General features: G+C 45.6%; 1 protein-coding gene across 1 annotated transcript in view; it reads right to left on the minus strand.

The window, feature by feature from the left end:
- RAI2 (retinoic acid induced 2) overlaps window positions 1–23,482 on the minus strand; it is a 61,384-nt gene extending 37,902 nt beyond the window's left edge. Inside the window, exon 1 of the mRNA XM_003261106.2 lies at window positions 23,123–23,482. The gene's annotated coding sequence lies outside the window, so the exon portion shown is untranslated. The remainder of the gene's footprint in view (window positions 1–23,122) is intronic.
- Between the last annotated feature and the right edge of the window lie 1,542 nt (window positions 23,483–25,024).

Consider the following 25,024-nt stretch of genomic DNA (forward strand, 5'->3'; position numbering starts at 1 on the left):
GGTATCTTTAGAAGTTGTCTACACCCAGCCTTACAGGGCTTCTAATGGGAAATCTTGGCATTGGAGCCCAAAACACAGCTCGCAGATCCTGAAGCAGCCAGTGGCCCTACGAAAGATCCCCACTTACCTCCCAAGGAGTAATTTAATCACTGGGAAACCTGGATCATAAACACTGAAGTTCTCAGAAATGATGTCTGTTTGGTAGTGGAATTCTGTGTCCAGGCAAGCCTGCCACCCTTCTTAATGTGACCGTCTTCCCCAAAAGGAGAGAAGTCAAGACAGGCCTTATGCAAGTTGACTGCTTCATTCTTCCTGGGAAGCCTGCTGGGTTAAGTTGGGGGTTTTGTTATTGTTGTTGTTTGAGTTTTGGCAGGGGGTTATTTTTTGCAAGCTCTATCTTTGTCAAATGCTATCACAGGCAACATTAAGACAGATCTACATATGGCTACAAAAAGACATGTTCAAGAATATTTGTAGCAGCTTTATTTGCAATAGCCCTGAACTGGAAACCACCCAGATGTCCGTCAGCAGGAGAATGGATAAACAAACTGTAATACATCCATACAATAAGATACTACACAGCAATAAAAAGGAAGGAACTACTGACACAAGCAACAACATGGATGAATCTCATAAGCATTATGCTAAGTGAAAACAGCCAGACAAAAAGACTACCTATACCGCATGATTCTGTTCATATGAAACTCTAGGGCAGACACAACTAATCTACCAATACCGAAGTAAGAATAGTGTTTGCCTTTGAGAGATATTGACTAGAAAGGGGCTCAAGGGAGCTCTTTAGGGTGCTGGGACTGTATTCTATTTTGATCCGGGGTATGATTATATGGGTGAATACACATGCACTTAAAACCCATCAGCACATGAGATTTGTGTACTCTGTGACTTTACTGTATGTGTTATATATACACCTCTATAAAAAGGTAAGATAGACTAATATAACAATAAGTTAAAAGAATAATAAAATAAAATAGCACAGCTCTAGAGAATACTGTCTCTCTCTCTCTTTCTCTAACTGTGACCAGTGGAAACTTAAGCCCTTCCCTAGAGCTTGGTCTCCTTAGGGAGAAAATGTTCGAGAGGGTTCTCTTGGTGAAGTTGGCATTTTTGCCACAGGAAACATAGAAGACAGAAGGAAAAACTCAACATGAGCCCAGAGGTCTTTGGTGCGCAACATGAATAGTTTGGGGGAATTTAATCAGGACCGCCTCAAACACACACACACAGCACACACACACACACACACACAAACACAGCACACTCATGCGTTGAATCACATCCACACACACTCCATGCCCCATGCCACCCTGCAACACCACATGCACTCACATCCCACACTGCTGCTGCAACACACCCCACACAGTCACACATGGGACTACACACATCACACATCATATACATGGCACACTCACATACTCAACCACATCACACTGCACAGACCTACATACACACAAAGCACACATCACACGCTCATACCACAAGGGATCATACACACAGAGTGGAGGCAGCCCCTCCCCTCTCAGGGTCAACTCTTAGAATGCCAGCGCTGTTTGCGTAATCACCTCCTTCTTCCCTCTGCCAACCACAGCCACTGTCATCATCATCATCATCATCATTCCAGAAACATCCCTCATGGACAGGAACATCTCAGAGTGCACGCAGCTGTGCCTGCAAACAAAGACATCTGCCTGGAGCCGCCTGCTCACCCCAAAAGCTGTCTGGGCACATCAGGTTTCTGCCTGGTTCTGTGGAGTGAGTGTCCTGCAACCTTCAGCTCCAGCCCTGACAGGAACCCTGCAGCGACATCTATGCACCATCCTCCTCCCTCTCTCTTTCCCTGTCCTACTGGCCACTGCCCCCTTCGCAGTAAGGAGCCTTGCTTCCCTTCTTAGTGTGGAACAGTGTCCATCCTGGGCCCAGATGAGCCCTGACCTTCCAGACAATGCTGATTTCATTGCCAGGGGAATGCAGAGAAACCAGTCAATATCCAGAAGGTGCCATCCTCTCAATTTGGGATGCTGGCGCCTCCTTGCTGTTAGTCTTTGCCATGGACTGCCATAGCTGCAGCCTTCTGAGATCCCGGAAAACCCCTTTTTTCTGCTGTTGTTACCTTAACTTGAAGAACTAACTCCACTGAGTCCATTTCAATATCTGTTGACCATCTGGACCTTCTGCAGAAAATAGGTCTCCATGTGTGGAAAACAGTGAAAAATTCCCATCAGCGTACCCACCATTTAACTCTCAGGAATCTCCCCCAAAGATGAATGCACAGGCAGGTTTATCACAGCTCTTTTGTGTTATAAAGACTGGAAACAACCTAAATGTCAACTGAGAGGGAACTGGCTTAGTTAATTATCCCAGATTGTTACACCAAATATTACCCAGTCCTTGCAAAGGAGGACACAGGTTGGTATGTTCTGACATGGAAAAAAATGTCCAAGGAAACTACTTAAGGGAAAAATAAGTGAAGAAGTCATTTGGCAGGAGAGAATATAGATTTTCTATATGTAACCTGAACTAATTTTTGTTGAGTGAGCATGTGTGTACACGTGTGTGTGTGTGTGTGTGTGTGTTAAGAACTTAAAGAATAAAACCAAGCATGTACCAGTTTTCTCTGATAATATTAGAGAGCGCTATTCCTGTCTTTGTTTCAGATATCAATAATGTTTTTATTTTTAAATATGTGCTACTTTTTTCAGTCAGAAAGAGACAAAAACATTTTTTTTCTAAGTGTCCATCACTGGCCCTTCACCCACTCTTTTTAAAATCTTGGATTACCAATACTCAGAGGCAGCTGGACCTTGAGGCCAGTGAGTTCAGCATTTTCTAGCCATGGGGTCTGGGCATGTGACTTTGCCTTGTTGAACCTTCCTTTCATCCATCATCAACAAGCCTCATTGAGAGCCTACTCAATGCCACCCTCTGTGCCAATCCTGGGGTGACAGTGGTGGACAAAATGCTCATCCCCTTCCTACTTGGAGTTGCATCTATCGGTGTAAAATCAGGAATCTTTGCAGGGCTACTGAAAGGATTAGTAACATAAACAATTCCAGGCACATAAAAGGCCTTTGAAAACTATCGGCTGCTTAAAAAAAATCCAAGGAGTATGACTTAGTTAAGGTAGGATAAGCCACCTAGTGAATCGCTCCTAACTTGCAATTGCTCAATAATGAAAGCTTATGTCTTGTTTATGTAACTGTCTAGGGTGGGGGCTCCAGATCTGGCAGTTCTGTTCCATGAAATGGCCTTCCCTAGGCAGAAGAGGCTCTGCCATCTTTAACTGTGGCTTTCAAGGTGACCTTGGGACTTCACTCCATCCCAGACAGCCAGTGGATAAGAGAAGAGCTTGGAGGAAAACCTAGAAAGCTTTTATGGTTGGACCAGAGGTGCACACATCCTTTCTACTCACATCCCATTGGCCAGAACTCAGGCAGATGGCCACACATACAACTGCAAGAGAGACTGGGAAATGTAGTCTATCTGGGTACCTAGGAAGATAAACAAAACAGGTTTTGGGGACTAACCAGCAATCACTACCATGGTGAATTAGAGAGGGAAACAAATCCCTATGACTTTGTTTGTGAGTGTTTATTTGTGGCCAGTCTGCAAATAGCTGATGCTCAAAGAAGCCTTTGCTCTAGGAAGTTCAGAAGCTTTTTTTTTTTTTTTTTTTTTTTGCTGAACTTTTAGTTTTTTGGAAGAACTCTAATAAGACATCTGTTTAAGCTCTCTTTTTTATCATCAAGGTTGTCCTGCCACCGTCTGAGATACTACTAAAAAACAATGCCAGCTCCAAGCTCTGACTTTCACAAGATTTGAGATGCTGTCAAAAATAAATGCCAGCTCCTCAGATTCTGTGTGAAAGAGATGCCAACACGCATCTAACTCAAACTAAAAGCTGCAGACAAGAAGCTGTACCATGCATACATTGTCACTCCTACTCCACTAAAGAACCTCACATGCGAACCAGTGAATCCATGGATTAATCATGGCAACTAAAAGGAAATATCATTTTTTCCCTTAAGCTGGCACTTTGCAGAACCAGTACTTATATGTCTGTCTGTCAGAGGCTTACATCACAGATTCAGAAGGCTTACGATTTAATTCTACAGTATGGTTTGCAGGAAGTCCATATGTGTGGTCGGGATAGGGACAATACATGTACAATACGATACTATTCATTTGTTCATTTATTCATTCATCCATTCAATCAATATATATTGAGTGACTCCTCAATTCCGAGCACTGTGGGTCCCGGGCTGAGGATACCAAGATGCAAGACACATTCACTGCGTCGGGGGGAGTCAGCTGTGTGAACACACAATTACAATGCAGCAGGACACCTGCTGCAGTGGAAGCATGTGCGATGGCAGTGGAAGAAGCACAAGAAACAGATTATTAAAAAGGACACTCAATTCTTGGTTATTTCTCTGATTTACTTGGCACAGAAGCATCAAGGAACTCATCAGAAATCTTCCTATGGCTCATTAGATGAAACGACTGGAAATGTGAAGAGAAAGGAAGTGCTCTAGGGCCCCAAGGGCTCTTTATTTATGCTGTCATTAGAAAGAAAGTGGGAAAAGTACCAGCAGTTGCAGACGTTGGATCTCTCCTGTGTACTAGGCATCTTGCATACTTGTCACTCACCCTGACAGGCAAGTATCACTGCCACCCACTGTACAGTTGGCATCTCTGAGGCCAGAGAGATGAAGACACTTGTCCCATTATGTAGTAGTTGGTAGACCTGAGAATTTGGCCCCTTTGACTCTAAAGAGCGACCCCTTTCCATTGCATCCCCTTACTGCCCACAGTCCATGGAAAACCAGGGAGAACAGACCCAGTGGACAGAGGAAGGCTTAGTCTCACTGCCAGGGAGAGGCAGCAAAGGATGGTGGAAGGCGTTAGTCTCAGGAGCTGATGCTTGCCCCCTGGGAGTAATATGAGGATAAACTGTCATCATTCATTCATTGATTCAACATTTATATTAAGGAACTGCTAGGTTCCATGTGCTTGGAGGATATGACAGTCAGTAGAAGAAGAGAAATAAATATGCTAAAAAAATTTTTGTCACCCATGAGAAGTAATAAAACAGGTACCTTTTCATTTTTGATGTTAATTATTAGGGAAACATAAATGATCGGCAAAGTTTTGAGAAAATCAATTTAAGCACAAGAAGACTTTGAATTGTAAAGCTCCAAACTCCTGGAGAAGATAAAGGATATATGTATAGGAAGAAAAAAAAAAGATCGTGAGGACATGAACCAAAACGGTGATAGTGGCAATCTCTGGGTGGTAAGAATGTGAATGATATTTATTCTCTCTTGCTGTCTTCTCATACTTGTATATTTTTTAAAGTAAGTATGTCTACTTTTATGATCATAGGAAAACAAGATTTACTACCAAGCTAAAGAAGATAAAACTCCAAAAAGCAAGAAGAGGAGGATTCCTGTGTTTCATCCCTTTCTCTCCTGGCATGTAGGCAGTGACCGGCATGTCAGCCAGACAGCTAGCTATGCCTCACTCCTATAGTAACACCCAATGATATCTTATTTCAACACACTGCCTGATTATTTCAGAACTCACTCGCAGGAGTAGCCACAGGAGGAAATATGCACTCATCACTGAGATATTAGGGACTGAATCCTGAAACCTGATTTTTCATTAGGGCATTATGCCATTTTTCAATTAAGACAGGTTCATCTTTTTTTTTTTTTAAAGTGCTGATGTGTAAAACCTCATTTCCTTCCTTAGCACACTTGCCTGTGGGTTTTATTTGTAATGCATTTCCATGCACTCCAACGAGTGGCAGAGAAACTGAGCTCGTGAGCTGTGTTGCGACAGTGCTCCTGGTGCTGGAAAGGAAACTGCAGCTCTGTGAGAACAATGCTCTGGAAAATCTGTAAAACCCAGTCGAACACACCTAAGGTTTGCATGAAAGGGCAGACATTACTCACGGCAGCTTTGACAGTGAGAACGGAGACAGAAAAGCCATCCAGCCCTTCAGCAATGAACGTGCCTGGATGAATTGGTCAGGTCTAATCTAGAAGCCAAGGAAGAACTGTCTAATGTCTTGATACAGTGGATTCATTGAATTATCTTTTTATTAAAAGTATTTTCCATGTTCCTGAATAAAAAAAAGATTCTGACCCTACTCCCTCAAGTATTAAATCTAGAAATGAAAATATCCTCACTCAAACTAACAGGGTCTGTGAGGGGCTTAGGTTCTTAACATAAGATTCTATTTCCTGCTAGAAATATTGTTTCAGAAAAAATAGAAGCTATGATAGAAGGGCCACAGGAAACATCTGTGTATACAAACAGGCCAGCTCACTAGGAATAAAAATGCATTATGCATCACAAAAGTCTAAATATTTTTATTAACATAGTTTGTTAATTAAGAACTGAGAAATAAGGTTCCCTAAGAATACCCCATCAAATGCTTTCTTCAATATTTCATTTTATTCTTAGGAGAGAAGTTGCTTGGAAATCTTAGATTTTCGCAATGAGTTTTCTATTAAAACTTATTTCTTTTCCATTTCAGGCAGAGCAGAGCTCTGGGCCAAGAGGGTTAGGGAATTTGTTTCATAAAACTGACAGCTTGGCGAGTATTCAATCACTCGGCACTCCACAGCCCAGGAGAACAAATAAGTCCTTTGCTGATGCCACTCCAGACACATTACGATGTATGTTCCACAGCTTGATTCCCACCTTCCTACTTTTTGCCTCCTGCAGCAAAAAAAAAGGAGGCAGAATGCACATAGAAAAATACAATGAAACCTACGAAGAAGAGAAATTCATCAATCATACTCTCATTTGGAAGTCGGAGAAAAATGTCCTCGTTGGATATGCTATTGCTCTTTTAGTCGCTGTGCCTGGCTTTACCTTCCAGAAGGCCAGTTGATTCAGAGGACTCCCAGCCATTTTATTGTCCTATTCTCATTGCTCCCAGACATGTGTCTTTGCAAGCTCTGACAGAGACTTTAATAAGGCAGATAAAGCAAGCTTGGTGGCTGCCTTTGGCCCAGGTGGTGCCAAGAACAGGTTACTGGCTTGCAGCCTGGGCATTGTCTTAGGCAGAAGAGACCAGCCTGCCCCAAACCCTATACCAGCAAGAACCCAGCTTGGAAACTTCCTGTTTAACAAGCCTAATTCACAGCAGCCAGAGAAAGAAAACCATTACAAAATTTCTGCTCCCACCCTCTCCACCAAAACAAATCGCAGGACTGGTTTTTTTTTTTTTTGGTACTCATACACAAAGCTATGATTTAAAAATCCCTGTATGTGATACAACAAATCTATGCTGTTAAAAGATAGTGGCTACTGTTGGTGAGGATAATGAAGAGGGCATGAAGAAGCTTCCAGGGGCTGGTGCAGTCTGTGTCTCCTTCAGGGCACTGGTGACATCGGTGTGCTGTTTGTGAAAATTCTTCAAGAGGTACACTTAATAATATATGCAATTTTGTGTATGTATGTAAGAATTTTAGACAAAAATCTACAAATAAAAATTTGTGTTAGATAATTTTTAACACTTCTCCCATCCATATAGCTGGCTTTAAAAACCAAACATTACCAATTAAAGAATAAACCATGTCACCCTACTGCTTAAAAATTGACCTATTTGAACTGTGTGTGAAATAGACAACCTTTTAAAAATGCTGATACTATTATTTAAGGTCTAATATCTACTCCTCATACAGTGGTACAGAGTGCCACAAATGAACAAGAAGACTCATTTTCTCTCTCAGACTCATTTTAGGAGGGCAGGGTATCACTGAGGGCACTTAACAAAGAACCAAGTCCCATTTGGGGTGGTTCTCAACTATCTGAACCACATGGCCATGGCCGAGGAATCTTATTCTTGCCTTTTTCACATCTTCCTCTAGTTTTCCCTTTCACTTTTATTTCCCTGAACTGAATTCCTCCTAGACCACCCTCCATATTCTAGTTGTTGAGGGTTCAGGTGACACCACGAGAATAAACTCTGAGTGCTTTTCCCTGTCACTGGTGTCCTAAGATGAGTGTGTCACCTCACCCTGCATTTCTCTTTGTATTTCTGAATGTACCTGAAGGCTTGCACCAGGACCCAACAGGAAAAATCCCTTTTATTAGCTTCCTACTCCAAGCTCTCCACTTTGCACCATTTACAACATGTTGCCTGTTTATTTACTGAGGTTTGCTTTGCAAGAGAAATCTTTGGGATGGGGGTGGAGAAAGGAAGCTTTTGAAAACTTAAAAATTTTTAAATTTGGTTTCAGTAGAGTGATGAATAATGGAAGATTACAGTTGCTTTGCAAAATTAAAATCTGAATGGTCTACTGCTACACAAGAGTCTGCATCTTGCTGCTCCTAGAAAAATAAAAAGTCTTTTCTAATCATGATTTTAAGGATGTAGGAATGCATTATGTAAAGAAAGTGTTTTTCTCACTCAAGACATGCAGTTTAACATATTTCCATGTCCAGTCAAGGACTTTCAAGTCCCAGAGTCCAGCAGGACTGAAGGATTTGTTCACTCATCTGAAATTCAACTGAAATATCTAGACAGGCATCAGATGGGTGGGATAACAAGAAGGGCATAGGGCGGTCTAGTTTCCAGGAAGGCAGGTTAAGGATCTCAGGCTCCTATTTTAAGAGAAGTGCTTCAGTTGGAACCAGAGAAGCTATTGGAAAGGGTTTGGGATATGTTTTGCCTTTTCTATTCCCAAGCTCCTTTTCTTCTCTGTGGTGGCATCCCCATACTGATGCCAGTTCAGGTGGAAGTAAATCTTCACTGCTTTGGTCCCAATCAGCTCAGCCATCCATGTTGCAACATTTCCCCTGGCAGGTGGGGTGACTCACTCACCCCGGTTTGCCCAGGACTAAGTTTTAAAACTGAAAGTCCTGTGTCTTAAGCACCCTCTCAATCCCAGGCAAATGAGGACAGGATGGTTGGTCATGCTAGCAGCAGGCCACCAGCTAAACCCCTCTCCCCTAGCTGGGCCCAGTCAAAGCCTGAACCAGCAGGCTCACCCAAAGTCCCCTCCTGCTTACAGAGTCTGACCTATTTAAAGCGTACGTATTTGTGAAGTGCATTTAAAGCTGCGGACTGAAGGTGCTCCTGGCTGTTGACTATGTCTGTCAGGTTTTGTTTTTGTTCCCAGAATGGCTTCAAAAGGCTCTTCTGACCCATTAATTTGTTTTCATTGCATTTCCCTCAGAACTGAGGGCTCAGAATAGGATTACCTGCGCCATACCAAGATTTTCTGACTACTCACCTAGGCCTGGCTGCAGGGGGAGGGGAGGCCAAGGTGCCCACTCTCTCCCTTCTTCTGAGTTTCCTGACCCACCAGGAGGCCCAAAAGACAGAAACCAGGGTGCTGTCATCATTTAGTCTGTCTATCAGCCTAATATGATTTGGCTATGGCCCTATCCAAATCTCACCTTGAATTGTAATAATCCGCATGTGTCAAGGGCAGGGCCAGGTGGACATAATTGAATCATGGGAGTGGTTTCCCCCATACTGTTCTCATGGTAGTGAATAAGTCTCACCAGATTTGATGGTTTTATAGGTGAGAGTCCCCCTGCACAAGCTCTCTCTTGCCTGCCACCATGTAAGACGTTCCTTTGCTCTTCCTTAGTCTTCCACCATGATTGTGAGGCCTCCCCAGCCATGTGGAACTGTGAGTCCATTAAATCTCTTTCCTTTATAAATTACCCAGTCTCAAGTATGTCTTTATTAGCAGCATGAGAACAGAGCCATCACCAAGCCTCAGTGAGGCAGCCTCCTAGATTCTTTCTGAATCCAGCCACTAGCCTCCCCATCCGCTGTACTCCTCTACTTCGGTTCTTCCTCACCTCTCTTTCTGGGTTACTGCAACAGGGCCTTTTTGGTCTTCATTCCCTCCGCCTTCCCCATCCCCCACCCTCCAGTTCATCTCCACTGGGAAAAAGACCAAACACATAAACTAGTTCACATCACAAGCCTCCTGAAAACTGCTCAGGATGAAGTCCAAGGTCTTTATCGAGGCACACAAGACCCATTATGATGTGGGCCCTGCCCACCTTTTCTGCTCATCACTCAGAACTGGCCCTTTTACTGCCTCAGTTTCTTCATCCCGCAAATGAAAATAGCTGTTTCTGAAAGTGACTGTGTAGTTGAAGTGAAAGCACATATATTAAAGCCCTGGCCCAGTGCTTCACTCCATCTTAGGTTTGGAGAACATGGAGTCCTTTGCCCCCAGCCACAGAAGTGGTCAAAAGGAATGAAGGGGAAGAGTGGAGCACTTGGCATAGCCCTCTGCAGAAAGCAACGAATTTGAAGGCAGCAAATAAGTATCCATATGGATGGGGGAATGAAGAGCTTTCTGTCCAAATATCCACAGTGGAGTTAACAGTGGGTTTGGCTGACTAGAGGAAAGCAGGCCTCAGCCCCTGGTGATGATGGTGACAAAGACTAGAGAGGGCCAGAGCTCTGGGACCCACTACGTGCTGGTATTTACCGAGCCACTCATGGGTAGATGGCAGAGAGCTAAGTGGTAGGAAAATGGAAGTATTAAAAGCCCAAGAAATTTACATTTCAACACCAATTAATGGGGACAGAGCCTCTATAATAATGCAAAAGAGGACTTAACTTCATGCCTTTGGAGACTTACTTTTGGAAACAGACAAACTGAGGGAAACTTGTGTGTTAGCACTTTTTTGTTCAATCTATTATCAGCATCTAAGTGCTGCCAGGAGCCAAGGAGGGCTGGACTGTCATAGACTGTGATTAAAATGAGCTTTAGGAAGTGCTGCCTGGCTCAAGAGAATGAATGTTGGTTTGAGACCAAGCCACAAAAAAAGACACATGATTTCTGCTCTCAAATAAAACAAAAAACAAAAACAAAAAAAAAAAGGGTAGGGGAGGGACAGAGAGAAAAGAAAAAAGCTTAGTCTCTGTGGGGGAAAACAGAAGATTTGTGCATACTCAGAAAAAAAGATTCCATATCACTCTTTCATTTTACAAATATTCATAAGAAAAACAGCTCAACAGCTGCTTTGGTGAGTAACCTCAACTACTTCTTTCCACCTGTATTAAAAAAAAAAAAAACAACACAAGAACATTCTTAGCACTGCTGAAATGGAGATCAAGTGTTAAGGTGGCTGACATCACAGTCTCCTTCCAGGGACCTTTCCAGACCTTCCCTGGCCTCCTGGCAACTCACACCCCCTCGCCTCTACCCCTGCCCCAGGGAGGCTGGCTTTTGCCCTCCAGAATGGACAAAGACTTTAATTAGGGTGAAGAAATAAGTGTGGGGGCACGGAGGAGTGGGGGAAAACCCAGCTTCATTATCTGTCTGTCTCACTCTTCCCTAGTCAACTTTTCTGCCCTGTTTAATTACAGAGAACAGCAAATTGGACAGCAAATGGGCCTCTCTGCCTGGGCTTGCCCTAGATTGCTAGGGTGGTCAGGCAGTTCCTAGAGCCCATGCTTCTTCCTTCACCCACAACTGGCTCTCCACCCTCTTCCTCCCAAAAGATCCCAAATTAAAATGAATGCATTCAAGAACAACTGCTAAGGAAGTGACCAAATCTAACAGTCGCCCAAATAAAGCTGGGATGACGAGGAGAGGGTAAGCTCTTCAGCACAGCAGTGGGAAGGAAGCTTCTCCCTCCTGACTTGAGCCAGCGACCACTGCTCCCTGAGGTACAGAGGCAATTCTAATGCACACTTGCCCTTGAGAACTGCTGGCTACAGGCCTCTGAGAAAAAGCAGAGCTGTGTTTTGTCTAGAGGGAGGAAGAGAGATGTAAAGTCTGCAGAGAGCAGACAGACAGAATGGTGCGGTGAAACAAGCATATTCTAGAGCTGCTACCAAAGTGTACATTCAGTAAAATCCACTTCCTCAGCCACACCAGCCACATTTCTAGTGCTCCTACACTTACTTGTAGCTAGTGGCTACCATATTGGACTGTGCACAACATTTCCATCATTGCAGAAAGTTCTACTGAACCAGGCTGTACAGAATCCCAGTTCCACCTCCTGTAAGTGGTGTGACCTTGTGTAAGTTACTAAACATATCCAAGCCTCTGATTCCTTCTCTGTGAAATAGAGTTCATAATACGTATACCTACCTCATATGGTTGTTATGGAACTGGAAATAAAATAATATATGTAAATCACCTGGTACCACTGTCCAGTCTATAGCAGGAGCTTGATAAATGATAGGTAATATCATTGCTTTTATGATTTCATGAGCAGTCACTGGAGGATGTTTCCTAACAGAATGGACATTCTGCATTGGCTAGGATGGACCCGTTCCACTATGTTTGTGTTGTACATTCCAAAGCTTGGGTAAGTGGCTCAGTTCTCAACAGGATAAGTAGTAGTGTAATTCTGAAGCAATACCCACTTGCTGGCAGGCCAGAAAGGTGGTATCCTAACCCAGAGTGGTAAGAGACTTGTAGTAAGGCTGCAATTCTTGAAACCGGAAAGCCTCATTTTGTGAAAGGCTTTCTTTTCTTTTCTTTTTTTCTTTACTTCTCTCTCTTTCTCTCTCACATTAAACTCACGCCTTCCATTTTCTTCAGCTAGAAAGATGCTCAAGATATCCTATAACCTTTTTGGAAATCTTCCCCCATATAAGAAAACAAACAAAACCCAGCACAGAGAAGTTGTACAACCTGCAGACAACCTCCCATGATGCCTTACTGAACGTCAGTCGAAGCTCTAGGAGAGGAGAAATGGGCTGGGAAAGTAGAGAGGGCTTCATATGTGGAGTTTTATTCAACCTTTTTAGGGAATAGGGGGTCACTGAATGTTCTTGAGCTAGGGTGACAAGACTAGAGAGGTGCTTTAGCAGGAGGAAGCTGATGCAGGCCTGTGGAACAGCAGCTGGGGGGAGCAATGCAACAAATCATGCAGAGCAGTGAGGAGAACAGGGCCACGCCGGGGAGCCTTTTGAGGCCTGTGCTCATGACAGCAGTGGGCATGGCTGAGGAGAGGGTGAAGAGGGTCAAGCCCACGAGAAACGGCAATGGCGTTGACATTGGGAGTCAGGGATAAAGGGCCCAGGCTCTCAGCATTGAGGCTGCACGCTTATGCGTTCATGTTCAAGAGGCCAGTTTTGCCCCCTCAAACTCCTCCAAAGAAGCAATTCCATTCTTCACGTGGGCTTAGGACAAAGCCAGCTCTCTATGAGTGAGGGGTCAGAAGAGCTGAGTAAAGAAGGGACTCAGGGAAGCAGCCCCAGGATCCTTCTTCAGGTTGCTGTTTCTGGCTTAGGAATCATAACAAAGCCTCCCCTTCCAGTTCTACTTGGGCCTCCTGCGTGAACCTCAGATTTCTGAATGTTATGGATGAGTAACATTTTTAAAATGAAGGATCCAATATGAGTTAGAAAACTTCTGACTTTGTCAAGTCAAGATGTCAAAATACAAATGTCATCCACTATCTCTTGATAAGTCGTAAAAGAAAGTTTCACACCAAGGACAGTGGGAAAGATCATTTTGGAATATAAGGCAGTTTTGTAAAGTGGAAAAGGTTTAGCTTTAAACAAAAAAAATTCACTGCATTTTCACTTTTCTTCCACTTCATTGTGAAGGGACAGAAATCCTGTCCAATACAGGCAGTGGTCTGCAAACCTGGTCTGTGGGGACCACTGGCTTATGTGACATTCTAAGATGTTTCCCCTTGCAGTTTTGGCTGTAAGCTTCAGCCCTGATAACCTCAAATCCAGCTGCTCAGCCTCTATGAGCACGAACAAAGCTTGGGGTTTCTGGTGTGGCTGTGCCCAACATGGAAGGGCAGGGCAGAATTGGCCTTTTCTAACCTTCTTAAAATGCCAGTGATAGGCCAAAAAGGATCTTAGAAAAATGGTCCCATATTGGTATTTTCACATTCAATAATTTCATATTTGGTCTAGAGGGTTAGTAATTCTTTTTTTCATAAAAGGAAACTGCATCCAGAGCTAATTGCTCAATCTGAAATGGATCTGGACATTGTTTAGATGTTGGAAAGGAAACGGTAACATTGTAGAGCTTTCACAAAGAGGGGAGCATTATTTTAGAACAAAATTTAAATGGAAATTAATAGGAAATGTAACTCCGTATGGTTTTCAAAGCTTTGATGTGCATAGTCGAAAGAGTATCCCTATTTTGTGCTTTCCTTGACATTTTTCTTGTTTATAAAATGCAATAGGAAATTCATCAGCACAGGCTCAATCCATTCCCATCCATTGATTGCTAGCCAATCAATGGCCATTGTAATCTGAAAAAAAGTAACACTGGTTTCTATGACCCTTTCCAAGCACAGCAGTGTTCAGCTAAGCTTAATAAAGAGAAAAACAGCAAGGACCATCTGGAAAACACTCTTCCGGAGTCTCGAAAGATAGTGGCAGCCTCTGCCCAACCTGCTATAAATAAGTGTCTCAGAAACAAAACGAAACAAAACAAAACAAAACAAAAAACACCCGATTTTCAAATCTGTTTCTACTTAATACAGCTGCAATAGGGTTTATTTAGCTTTTCCCTATAGAAAGAAGACTGTTTGCATTTTTATGACAAGTTCCTAAATGTTTTTCACAGCCATTTCCATTGCCATTATTTTGAGGAACAACATACCACTCGGATCTGTCTGTTTGCTTCTGCAGCACACGGCGGTGGCCCCAGTGGCCTCTGCACCACGAAACTGGCCTCCAACGCTCAGATTTATGATCCTGTTTCCTCTCCCAGTGTTGCGACCATCACCCGAATCCTGGCCTGCAACGGACTGGCAACTTAGAATGACCAAGTGTCACGTGCTACAAATCAATTATTTATCCGCCTGAGCCCAGCACACTGTGGATCCCTGCCAGCTCGTTGCCTCTCTCTTCATGGTGACAAGGAAGATTTCAACTACTCTTCAAGAGATGCTGGAACTCACCAATGAAGAAGTGGTGCTGGCTTGCCAAATCCCTCAATGCTCACCTTTCCATTTTTCCTCACTGGCTAGTATGCAAGGGAATCCTACACATGACACTCTTTGGAAAAGGTCAGCCTACCTTGGATGGCTGCAAAATGAAGTGGCCTATGTTGACTTCTGCACTGAACAACTGCCCCTATCCTTCACTACCATCCCCTGCTCCCATACACTCCCAGAGGCTGGCAGGGGAGGGCTGACTGGGGAACACTTTCCCTGTATAATGAGTGATCCACTTCTCTGCCCTCTCCCTGCCCCCAAACACCCATTCCATTTCCATGTATGGGCAGGGCATGGTTTGCCCCCATGACACCTTCCTTGTGTAAGGCATGACCCTCCTTTCTAGCCTTTCAAGGGACTACCAGAAAGAATATGGCTGAGGGCTTGTCCTGGTGGCAACATTTCATCTGCTGTTGCTGCCTGCAGGCATTACCAGGTGCTAGCTGCCTGAAGGAGAGTTGCTTCAAGGAAACAAATGTGTGTAAAAGGAAACAAAATTGCCAGGGGTGATGGGGGCCACCTGAATTTCAACTTCCAATCATTACGAAAAATGATCCATCTACTGAGAAAGTACTGTTGACTTTCTCTCTCAATAGTACTGGAAAACATGGAATTTAGTGGTGGGTAAAGGGCTGCTACAATCTGAAATGAGTCCATTACAATATTACAAGCAGAGCTCTCACAAGTACACTAAATGGCTAAATTAATTGGCTTGGGCTTAAGATGCTACCGGAGAAACGACAATGGGGAGGGGCTGGGGGTGGGGGGAGATGCCTGCTGACTTTGAAGTCATGCCTGGAATCAGGTGCATATGAAAAAGAAATTAGGGAGGAATAAACCTGTTCTCTTTATGAAAAACCAGAGAAGCCACTAGTTCTTACAATGTGCCCCCCAATCACCTATGACTTATAAAATTGCCTGCCTTGAAAAAGTCTCCATGCTTATACAATCTTACAGACCCTTCCACCAACCTTAGAATTAAATCACTCACATGACCCACTTTCAACTGTTAATTAATCATGCCCATGAATTGTATTTATAAAAGTTAGAGGGGGAAAATTGTGTCTTTTATTATGTCAAATGGAATTTTCCAAAAAAACACAAAGTACTTATTAAATTTTGGTCTAGACAAGTGGTCTTCAAGAGGGCTAATTTTGTCCCAGAGGGGACATTTGGCAAGGTCTAGGGTAGGAGGATGTGGTGCTAATGGTGTCTAGCGGGTGGAGGCCAGGGATGCTGCTAAATATCTTAAGGTGCATGGGACAGTCCCCTGCAACAAACAATTCTCTGGTCTAAAATGTCAACAGGGCCAAGGTGAAGAAACCATGCTCCAGATAAAGCCAAATATGCTTGGCCTTTAACATTCATTTTTTTTAAAAAAAGGGAAAGGATCCCATTTTTTTCAAAATCTAAGGAAGGTTTACATATATGTTGACTAATATGTTTACTCCTTTTCCATATAAATGAAATAGGTTCTCCATCTGAATCTAGGAACATTAAAGAAATATTGTGATGATGGTGGGGGTAGGTATGGGATATTTTAAATGCATATTTCATCAGTCCAAATGGGTGGAAATTAATATCTCATAAAATAAAAAGATTATTTAGTTATGCTCCATACAAAACCAAAATCAATACACTGTATCTTACCTAACCTGCAATTAGAGTTTTAAAAAAACTAAAACAAGGAAATGCTGTTCTTTCCCATTTTTTTGCTAGCTGGGCACACACTTCTGAGCATGAGGCATTAAAAAACAAACAGGCAGACAAAAACCTTTTTTTAAAAAAAAAAAACAAACATATTTTTCCAGAGCACAAAAAGCTTCCTGAATCTTTCCTTGTATTTACTGTAGATTCAATCATTCTTTAGTGAGCAAAACATGCAGCCCATTCTCTTGGTTATGCTTGCCTGGCTTTCCAAATGCCCTCAAAACTAGGATGATGAATCACATACTTTGGCCCCATTGTGCCAATTAATAGTAAGCAAAAGAATTCCACACGGCCAAGATAGGACTTTCTGCCTGGTTGTGCGTATGGGGGTGGGGAGGGATTCTTCAGCCAATTGCTTTCAGAGAATCTTAAGAACAGGTGTTTCAGTTCCCTAAAATTCCTTTCATCCTAGAACATTCTGTGTGGTTCTGCAGTGCCCCCACTTTGGGGATGGGCTTTGATCAGGAAAAACCTATGTTCCTACAGTCAGCCTGGAGCTTCCAGGCTTAAAGCACGAAGGAAAGAATGGCTGACAGCTACACTATTTCAACCCTTCCAGGCCTCCGTTTCTTTCTCTGAATTATAAGGGAAAAGTGGCCATATACACAAAGGCAAAAATAACAACAACAATAAAAACGCCCAAACACACCCAGTCTTGGCTGCCAGCATGGCCTGATTCTGCTGCTGAAAAAGAACAGTTGCTACAGTGCAGCTGGAGGATCTTTTCCAGGGAACTGGTAATACCCTGGCTGTTAATGAATTATTTTTCGCCAGAATGTCGGATTCTTCCTGTGCTCCAGTAAACAGTCTGCTTCTGCCATGTGAAACAAAACCAACTCCTTCTGAGGAGCCCAAGGAGGTCAGCCAAGGGTCCCCTGTGAGGGCAGCCCCCTCAGGAGCCAGAGCCACAGGCGCCTGACCTGTAAATCACTGCAGTCCCAAGTTCATTATCCCATCCCTTTCCGTCTGTCTATTCATGCCATGACCAGTGCCCAGGGAAGGACCCAGGAATGATGTGATGTGATGACACCATAGTGCCAGCCAAAATCCTTCTTCTACCTCCCTGAACTCTCCTTTGGCCAGGTTTCTTCATCTGCTGTGCTGTGGTTGTGTGAAATTGACCTTCCTTGCATTTATTCTGTCTCCCTCGCAGAAATTTTATTTATGTCCTTGCTCTTGTTCTCATCAAACTGTCAGGAAATGACAGTGTGCATTCTCTTTTTTATTTTCTCTCCTTTAAGGCTGGCCCCGGCCCCAAATAACCCACTGTCAGCATGAGGGTGTCTACTGGCGACGTTAATCTCCAAGCACAAATCCCTGGGATGGAGAGTACTTTAAGCTGCTACTAGAGCAGGTGTCAAGGAATTCACAGATGGACGAGGACACCGGTCTGGGCTGGGTGGGGTCGAGGAAAGGAAAGAGCCATTTCATTCAAGCCGGTCCTGCCTGTGCCCATTCTATTGGGTTTCTGGGTCCCACATTCCTCATAGAGCACGAGACTGAGCCAACATGCTAATGGCTAGTTTCCACTGGGAACCTCCATCATGGCACCTGAGCTACTGAAAATCAAAATCGCTTGATGTCAGGCTGCTGTGGCTACTGGCTCAGCCCCCTGCCTCCCACCTGCCATCGAGATGGAGAGCGTTTATGTCCTCAGAACATCTGGAGGCTGAAGTCACGAGGTTGGTTAGTTTGCTCCAGAGCAGCTCTGTCTAATAGAAATGTTTATGTAATTTAAAATTTTTTTGTAGTCACATTTAAAAAAATAAAAGAAGCCAGTAATTTTAATACTCTATCATATTTAACTAATATATTCAAAATATTATCATTTCACCATGTAATCAATGCAAAGCCTATTAATGAGCTATTTTGGATTCTTTTTTTTGTATTAAGTCATAGAAATCCCATGCATCTGTTATATTTAATGCACATCCTAATTTAGACCAACCACTTTCAAGCACTCTATGGCTGCATGTGGCTAGTGGCTAGTGTGTGGGACAGTGCAGACATGCGACATTTCCATCATCATAGAAAGTTTTATTAGACAGTGCTGTGCTGAAAGACCAAAAAGTTGTGGGAAGAGGAGTGACAGGTGTGAGCAGAGTGTGCTCCAAAGTTCTCTAGAATTACTGAGTTGTTGGAGCTAATTACAGCAGAAATTGGAATTACGAGGATTGGGATGTTCAAGGAGCCCAGCCCTATGTCTAAGTAGAGATTAAAATGGGCTTTTATGAAAGGCCCTGGGACCATGCATAGTCTGAATGTGTCTGTCCCCTCCAAATTCCTGTGTTGAAATCCTAATCCCCAACGTGATGGTATTAAGAGGTGGGGCATTTGGTTGGTGATTAGATCGTGAGAGTGGAACCTTCATGAATGGGATGAGTGCCCTTGTAAAAGAAGCCCCAGAGCTCACTTGCCCCTTCTACCATGTGAGGGCACAGCAAGAAGATGCCATCTCTGAACCAGGAAAAAAGCCCTCACCAGACACTGAATCTGCCGTCATCTTGATCTTTGACTTCCCATCCTCCAGAACGGTGAGAAATACGCTTCTATCATTTATAAGTCACCCAGCCTATGGGATTTTGTTATAGCAGCCCAGATGGATGAAGGCAGACCATGCCCATGTTTTGGGGTGCTGCCCCACAGCTGTGGGAAGGCCAGCAAGTATGATCATGGCTCAAGACATCTGCTGGCTAAGCTGCCTCCATCTTAGCTGTTCTGGTCTGTTCAGGGCAGGGGCTGGGAGAGAACACCAAAATCACGTATTTCTTCCAATAACAATTCTGGGTTTGAATCTAATTTGGTGAAGCAGATACAGAAACGTGATCTAATTATGTGCGCCTGTGTCTGTGTGTGCATGTGTGTTCGTGTGTGTGTTCTTGGCAGGAGAGAGGAGGGTCATGTGTGAACTCCAGAAGTACTAACCTGGCCGCCAAAATCAGCTTCTCACCAGCTGCCATCAGAGGACAGTGAAGTGGCAGACTCAAGAGGCTCATCAAACATTGTGAGCCATGAAGGAAAGGCCTTGAGTCTGGAAAGAATGAGATGATGGGCACCCGGGCAGATGATCAGGTGGGAGGGAGAAGTGGTAATCAGAAGCATTCTCCAAAGACAAGAGCTGCCAACTCTACAGCAAGGATGTCACCCTGATCCCCAAATCAAGCTTAATTCAGAATCCCACGCAGGCTTTTGTGTGTGGGAAGAGTGCAATTAGCCATCTTTCCCCCTCATTCTCTGAGGTCTCCCTCATATTCTGATCAGGGAGGCAGCATTCAGGAGCTCCTCATACATAGATTCAAAGCCTAGCTCCCTCAGTGGCTCCAGAATTTCTAGGAGGTTAAAGACTACCACCTGGTTGGAAGGGGGCTACAGGGCTTGCTTTAACGATACATTTGCATAGCAAGTCCCCTCCTCATTTTCCTATAGAATGTTTGTTTATTTGAGACAGTTTCTAGTCAAAAATACCTCACCCACCCTTTGGTCCCATCGTGGACTTTGAGTTAGTCGCTTAACCTTTCTGAGCCTTAGTTTCTTCACCTACAAGATGGGAATAATCTTGCCCATCTCCCATGGATTTTGTAAGATTAAACTGGGGCTTGTCAGCATGGAGCTACCAAGGGCTAAAACTGGAACATGACACCAGGAACTTCAAGCCCCCAACCAAACATACAAATCTCTGGATCTCTCCTTGCTGGGTCTCCCTTAAAAATAATTTACAGCCCCCTCCCCACTGCCATTCACTCCATCAGTACCATCATTTAGTCACTCAACTCTCATTTATTAAGCAACAGTTGGGTGGTGGGGACTCCAAGATGAAAAGGCACAGTCTGTCCATCTGACATAGGGTATTTCGGATCTATCTACTTGGCACATAAGTATGCACTGTGGGTGACTGGGCTGCCCACTGGTGGCTTCCACCTTCCCCCCAATCCCCACCAACTGGGTACCTGATTTTGCCAAGGTGGAGGGGCTGAAAGATCCAGCAGGAAGAGATCCAGAGATTTGTATGTTTGGTTAGGGGCCTGGAGTTCCTGGTGTCATACTCCAGTTTTAGTCCTTCGTGATTCCATGCTGACATGTCCCACTTTAATCTTTACAACGTCCATGTGAGATGGGAAATATTATTCCCATCTTGTAGGTAAGGAAACTGAGGTTCAGACAGGTTAAGAGAAATAAATAAGAGACCTGGAGCAGGGGAATAGAGACATGTTGCCCCTTTAAATCATAACCACCAAAGTCTGAAATCAGATACACCACTGGAAATTTATCTGAGCCTCAGATTCCTTATCTGTAAAATAATTCTTCCATCACAGAGTGGCTGAGAAGGTTTACCACATGTGAAGTGCCTGGCAGACGGAGGCCAACAATACATGTTAGTTCCCTTCCCAATTTATTTCCCTCCACAACTATCCTCTCCAAAATTCTAAGCTTAGGGGAGAAGCCAGAGAACAGACGTTTCCTATTTTCTTATCATAAATTTGGAGCACGCTGTGCAGGGCTTTCTGCACATCCAGAATATCTCCATTCTGGGTCAATGGATTTGGGAGGCCAGTCCTATCCTCAGCTTCTGGGTCATTACAGCTAGAGCACTCCCAGCAACAGCTCCTCACACACCTTCCAGTCTTTGATTTTTCTTTCTTGTAGTTCAGATGGTCCTGTCTCAGGGACTCTGTATTCTGGATACAAGATTTTGAAATGTGTCTTACAATTCTTCCCCAACTGCCCACCAAACCGAGTTCTCACCCCAGCGATCGGCATCACTTGGAAAACTGTCTTTTCATTTGTTCCTCAGATGAACAGGTTTTCCTGGGCAAAACATCACCACTGGAGGTCTTGGCTTTTTTTCATCATAAAGGAACCCCCTCGGGTGGCTGAATGGTCCCCTGGGCTGGTGCCAAAGTAGTCACTACACCCAAGTTCCAGTCTCACTTGGTTCACAGTGCCTGGGCTGCCCTGGGGATGCCTCTAGTGGGCATCTGTCAGGACGAGAAGCGTTCTCTGTGTATGTGGGGGTGTGGGGACAGGTGGCTTCTCTGGGCTTTTAAGAGGCAGAGAAACTGGGATGCCACCATCTTACAATTCTCTGCCTTCCAGCCCACCCCGGCTTCTCATGTTCCCGTTTGAGAAGAAAACTAGCGTCCATCCTGTCCCCTTCCGTATTGTCCCCCTCCCACCTTGCCACCCCTCTACTGTAACAAAGGCATGTCCACACCACATTTTCAAAGTTATCACAAGTCTCTCGGTCCACCAACAACCAATTCTGATGACTCCAAAGGAGCAAGAGAGACATCTAGAAAACGGTGGGAAAGATTCCCTGGGAAAAGCACAGAAAACCTTGCCTGATGCATGCAAGGCTAAGAATTGTTTTCTCCCTGCTGGCTGCTTTTCTCTCTGTTCTAAAGAGAAGCTTCCAAGAATCAGTTAAATAAAGGGATCACACCAGAGGATGCGAGATAATGCTAAACCAACAAAAACAAAGACCCAAATGAAACAGACAGAGCCATGAGAATACGCGGTTATCAAAACTTTGGCCATATCTATTTATCATCGCTGCACACCCGGGCTCTGCGGAATATCATTCTGTTGATGTCACTTATCCTCAGCAAAATATTTACACATCCTTAAAAATGCCAGATGAGGGGGGCCGGCCCGCGCACTGCCGCAAGCTGCCCCTCAAACCCCATCGATGGGTTCTGAACAGCCCAAGACATAGGGGCACAACGGTGGGTGGCACCAGCGGGCACAGGTGAGAGCTACCAACAGTTCCGAGAACACGGTCACCCAGACGCTGCGCCGTGCCCTCCCCACCTCTCCCCTACCTGACTCTGCAAGCAGCAGCCACATACCCGATATGGTGTCGGCGCCTCCTTGTCCTCCTCTCCTGCCTTTTTCATTGATTAAGTTCTCAAACCATTGTTAAAGCTGGGTTGCTTTTTCCTTGGAAAACTGGGCTAAATTCATTAAGCTTCCCTCTGCCACAAAAGGAATATTCATAAAAGTTTGGCAGGCAGAAAGGGAGACTGAGTGAGTGCCATGGTGTGGGTAACAATCCGCTCCTCCAAAGCCACCTTCTTCTTCCGTGCCCCATCCCTCTCTCCATCCATCCGTCGTGCCCCAAACCTACTCCAGGGACTTCTGATAGGGAAACACAAAGCAGCAGCTGTTTGGCAACATTTCTACCCCTCGCCAGCAACTGTGATGGGATGCCATTTCCCCACCCAGGCGGAGCTTATCCTGAACAATAGTCGGGCTTTAAATGGCAAACAAGCAAACACACAGAGCACAACCCCAACCCCGAAAAAGCCACCGCGGAGAGAAGCAATAACTCCCTCCGCAGCAAAAGGCGCCACTGAAACGCACGCAAAAATGCAGCGAGAACGTTGCTCGGTGCCTAACATGGCAGAAAGCCCGAGCTGGTGCGGCCACCCCGGGGCTGGGCATTGGGGGCACCGGGGCTCCCGGGGCGCCGACGCACACTCACCCGGCTCCGGGGGGGATGCGGGGCTGGCCGCGCGTCACAAAGAGGAGCCTGGCGCAATCTGGCAAAACCCAACTTTCCACCAGGCTCGCCAGGGCCGCCAGATACGTCAACAGAATCCATCTTTCGAAGGGCCTGGAAGGCGCCGGGTTTTCCGGGCCGGGGCAGAACGGCAGATCCGGAGACTGCCCGGTGCGGTGCCCGGGCGCGGAGTCCGCCGTGCACCGCCCTCTGCGCCCAGTGCCAGTGCGGGCGGCGGCCCGAAACCCACTTCGGGGCCCCCGCCCCGCCGGCCGGCGCCGCCTCCCCGGCAGTTCCCGGCCCCGCCGGCCAGTGCGCGGCGCCGGGAACGGGAGCGGGGCCCCGGCGCGCCACACGGGCGGCGGCCTCGGCCCGCGTCCCCGCCCCCGCCCGGCCCTCCCAGCCGGCCCCGGCCTCCGGGCGCCGTCCTGCCCCCGGGAGCAGGCCCCTCCCCGGGCGCCGGGCCCCGCCAGGCGCGCCCAGCCCGACGCGCCCCCTGCGTCCCGGTGGCAGCTCCGCGCGGGGAGGGCGGGGGTGACCCCGGCCCGCACGGGGGCGCCGCGGCCGCTACCTCGCAATCGCGGCCGCCGCCTCCAGGAAGCCGCGGGGTGGTCGCGGGTGCGGGAACTCTCCGGTCTGGCCTCGCCGCCGGCCGCCTGAAGGGGGTGCGCCGCGGTGGGAGCCGCCGTCGCCGCTGTCACCGAGCCGCTGTCGCCGCCGCCGCTGCTGGTTGTGCGTGAGCGTGTGTGCGCCTGTGTCCGGGCGAGTGTGTGTCTGCGTGCAGCGCCCGGCCTTTACTATATACACCAAGGGGTGGGAGGAGGCGGGGAAGGGGAGGGCTTGGGGGAGGCGGCGGAGGAGGGGGAGCAGGAGGGGGGCGAAAGGGTACCCGAGGAGGCGGCGGTGGAGGAGGGACAGGTGATCTCGCCCACGGGGAGGGCGTGGCCGTGGGCGGCGCGGGGTGCCAGGAGGAAGGGGTGTCCGGGGCGGGGAGGGGGACCTTGGGGGGAGCGCCGGGGGAGGGCCGGAGGAGCTGGGACCCTACTGCCTCCCGGCGGGCTGGGGACCATTCCAGACCCCAGGATGGAGAAGAGCGAGGAACAGAGCCCAGGAGGGAGGAAGTGGCTGGCTGATGGAAGTGGGGGAGGTGGGAAGGGCCCAGCGATCACCCGAAAATGCCAATTGTGATACCGGTGGAAGATGCCTCTCACAAGGTGGGAGATTAGGAAAGATCAAATTAGTCCACCTACATAATGTAATTTCCATCCAAGAGGTGATTCATGTATCAATCTAACCTTTATTAAGCACCTAGTGTTTGCCAGATACTGGGCAAAGAACTGGAGTTGCAGGGACGGTGACTGTATGATTGCTGACCAGTAAATAAGTAGTAGGTGTCAGTTGTACTATTGATCATTTTAAAATTGAAAACAATAAATCTTTAGAATTCTTGAGACAGCCAAGGAAGCAACCAAATTGGTTTAATGATTCTCCAAAGATGTAAAGATTTTTTTTCTATTAATCAAAACAGGATGAATTTGAGAGAGAATAGCAGAGCAGAAATTATTTAATCAGAGCAGAGAACAAAATGAATCTAGTTGTTCTTGGTAGTCTTGAGCCCCCTGAAGTTCCAATACTGTGTGTATTAAACATGACTTTCCTCTTATCAAATCTGAGTTTTATAACACAGTTTATAATTAGTATGGGAGCCTGAACTTGTGTTTGAAAGGCTTTATTCTAACTATGTTGTGTTGCAAGCATAAGGTGGTAGTAACTGAGGCTGAACAATGTCTGTCTTGAGCACTTTTGCCTTTGTGGACTCCTTCCTCCATGGAAAGATATTACAAATTACATTTTACAATTGCATTTGTGTAAAGATGAATATAA

This window comes from Nomascus leucogenys, chromosome X (assembly GCF_006542625.1).
Source record: "Nomascus leucogenys isolate Asia chromosome X, Asia_NLE_v1, whole genome shotgun sequence".
In the NCBI taxonomy this organism is placed as follows: domain Eukaryota; kingdom Metazoa; phylum Chordata; class Mammalia; order Primates; family Hylobatidae; genus Nomascus; species Nomascus leucogenys.